The sequence below is a fragment of the Meriones unguiculatus genome, chromosome 17 (assembly GCF_030254825.1).
Source record: "Meriones unguiculatus strain TT.TT164.6M chromosome 17, Bangor_MerUng_6.1, whole genome shotgun sequence".
Taxonomy (NCBI): domain Eukaryota; kingdom Metazoa; phylum Chordata; class Mammalia; order Rodentia; family Muridae; genus Meriones; species Meriones unguiculatus.
Genome location: NC_083364.1, coordinates 91,480,075 through 91,483,759, shown reverse-complemented (window position 1 = coordinate 91,483,759; position 3,685 = coordinate 91,480,075).

Genomic DNA, 3,685 nt, shown 5'->3' with positions numbered 1-3,685 from the left:
CATGCCAGAGACTGCCCCTTCTCCTTTTACTAGGGTACCACCAGGGAGACTGAGCTGCCTATGGGCTACATCTGAGCAGAGGGGTCTAAGTCCTCTCCATGCATGGTCCTTGGTTGATGCATCAGTCTCTGCAGACACTCCTGGGCCCAGAGTTTTTTTTAATTTTTATTTATTTATTTTTATGTTTTTAGTTTGATGCTCTCCTTGTAGAGCTCTTATCCTCTCCATGTCTCTCTATCTCCCCCTTCTTCCATAGGACTCCCTGTGTTCTTCCCAAAGTTTGGCTATGAGTCTTAGCTTCTGCTTCAATTCCTTGCTCTTTGATCTCCCCTCTCTGCCCTGTGGGTGGGGTGGCCTCACTAGGCCACAGAGGAAGAGGATCCAGGCAGTCCTTATGAGTCCTGATAGGCTAGGGTTATACAGTAGGGGAAGGGGACTTTCCCTAATAGTGGACTAGGGGAGAGGAGTAGGAGTGGAAGTGGAAGGTGGGGGGAGAGGGACCAGGAGATGATGATGATGATGGAGGGGCTACAACCAGGATGCAGAGTGAATAAATGGTAAAACAATAATAGCAAAGTCAATTCTGATAAAGAACATTTGAAGCCTAGGTACTCTGAATACTGACAATATGGAGCAGAAAGCCAACAAAGGCATCCCCAGTCTTCCTGTAGACATGAGAAGCATGCCACTTTTGAGGTGAACTTGAATGCATGCAATCTGGGCATTCATGTGGCAGGTAGCCTTTTGAGGAACCGAATAGAAGAGACTATATCCTTAAAGCCATGTGGTCAGGGGTGGGTGCAGTAAAGGATGCTGTTTGTTCAGTTATGGGTGGCATTACTCTGAGGTCCTGGCAGATTTTGAGGTGTTATATGGCGATGATAGTTCCGTTGCTGTTGGAAATTGGCACATCATGCTGGGAACAAGGCGTGGATGATGGGGTGATGATTTTCTGTAAGTATTTTCTATCTTGTTTATTAAGGCAACCACTTTTCAAACTCAGGTCCCTCATATGTAAAATGGCAATTAAGTAATTTCCTAATCTTTTTGTGAGGCTCACGTGAAAAATACTTTAAAAATTTGCTTTTATTGTAAGAACTATTGCAAGAGCCTGCCACAGGAATTTCTTCAAAGGAGTCTTCTCAGGGAAAAAAGTAATTAGAACTTTAAGACATTAAATAATATATTTGATCATAGGACTCTCTAAGACACAGCCCTTAGTATGAGTAATAAATACTTTTTAATTTATGTTTTTATTCAGCTAAATCTCCAGGTCCACGGTTTCAAAGTTTTATTATATTCAGTGTAGACATAGTTTCAAGGCACAGTTCCTTTCCTATGACACCAATACTTTTAGCAGAGCTGCAGTTCTAAATCAGGATCTCAACTACCTTTCATATTTAAAGCAAAACATGTGTTCAAGCCCAGTGTGCTATGACAGAAGATACATGCCTCTTGCTGCTGCTGGACTGGATGTGCTCTGATACCAAGTGTGACACGTTGACATTGCATTCACTGTGCAGGAGTGATTTGCTGGGCAAAGCTGTAATCACATTGTAGCTAATAAACTTTATACTAATTAGGAGGAATTGAGCAAATACACGAGGGACACATTATCAACCAAACACGTTTTTAAGTAATATTCAATTAGTTCAAGAGTATATTTTTACACTGTATAAATGAAAAAAAAACTGTAAAGAATGAAAGAAAATTATGGACTCTACTCCATCTCTCTGATGGCCAAGGATTTCCCACATTATAAAAATTCTTCAATGATTGGACATTTTAATCTACTTCCAAAAAAGCATAGAGCACTGTCTATCAGTAACTTGGGTAGCTTCAGATGGAGGCATGGACTCAGAAATGAGAGGTTGAGAGGCGTTTCAGTGCTCTTCCTTTTGCGGTGACATAACTGGATTAAATAGGTCTGGAAATGAGCCAGAAAGATGTCATAGCAAAAAAATCTGCTGTGCAAAATGTGTAAGATATTTAGCTTTAATTTTTAATTAGAGTTTTTTAAAAGGACATTGATTCCTGAAAATAAAAACGGTATTGCAGGAGAATGTATCTTTAAAACTTTGTGGCAGGCAAAAGAAATGAATTCTCATTAAAAAATTATTGTAACCAAAGAGAAAGAATTCAAAACAGAAAAGAATCCCTTGAATATTAATTTTCTAGTTTTGAAAAATGCTGAGGAGTGAGAATATAAAAATAATTTAGAAATTTTTTGTTGTGTGTGATCTTTAAAGGAAGAGAATCAGCAGTAGTAATTAAAAGCTAAATTTATATGTTACAGGGAAAAAGGAATCAGCACGTCCTCACCTCTAAAGTTCTAGTATATCTTTTTTATTGATTTATTATTCATTACAATTTATTCACTTTGTATTCTGGCTGTAGCTCCCTCTCTCTTCTCCTCCTAGTCCCACCCTCCCCTCCCTCTTCTCCGTCTATACCCCTCCCCTAGTCCCTTAATAGGGGAGGTCCTCCTCTACTGTCTGACCCTAGCCTATCAGGTCTCATCAGGACTCTCAGGATACTCTTTCTCTGCGGGCTGGCAAGGCTGGTCCCCCAGAGGGAGGTGATCAAAGAGCAGGTAACCAAGTTCATGCCAGTGACTGCCCCTGCTCCTCTTACTAACGAACCCCCGTAGAGACTGAGCAGTCCATGGCTACATCTGAGCAGGGGCTCTAGGCTACCTCCATGCATGGTCCTTGGTTGATTTATCAGTCTCTGCAGATCCCCTGCACCCAGAATTTTTTTTGGCTCTCTTCGTCTTGTGAATCTTCTGTCCCCTCCAGGTCTTTGTATCTTCCCCTTCTTCCATAAGATTCCCTGCATTCTGCCCAAAGTTTGAGTATGAGTCTCAGCATCTTCTTCGATGCTCTGCTGGGTAGAGTTTTTCAGAGGCTCTTTGTGGTAGGCTTCTGTCCTGTTCCCTGTCTTCTCCCGTTCTGATGTCTAACCTTCTGAAAGACGACTAAGCATCTCCCCTAGGGTCCTTCTTGTGGGTTAGAGGCCAGCCTAGTCTACAAAGTGAGTGAAGGACAGACAAGGCTACACAGAAAAACCCTGTCTCCAAAAACAAACAAGCAAACAAATACTTGAATAAATAAATAATAAAATACATAAAATATGAAAAAAGAAAGCTAAATTTACTGTAAGATTAAGAGGTATAAAATGAGGCTGTGTGTGGTGGCCCATACTTTTAATCCCAGCACTTGGGAGGCAAAGGCTGGCAGATCTCTGTGAATTTTAGACCAGCATATCTACATAGAGAGCTCCAGGTCAGCGAGGACTACACAGTAAGACTCAATCTAGAAACCGGGAATGGGGGTGTGAATGAAATGATATTTAAATCAATGTAATTAGACATTGATTGACGTATTCATAAATCTTATGAGACTCATCATTGTGGATCTGTGTTGAGATGAGGAGATTTCTGCTGGGGAATACAAAGATTCTCTCAAATCAATATTGGATCATCAACTAAACTCAAACTCCTTTGATTAATGGAAAAAATTTCCCATGAGCCCTACCTGTTTCTTTGGTAGTTGATGTTTCCTGACCTTTCTCAAAAAATCTTGATGATTATAAGTGGCACAGAAACTTCTGACATTGGTTGCAACTGAATCCATTGATAACCAACTTTGATGATATTTGGAATCAATACAGTAAAAGAAAACTA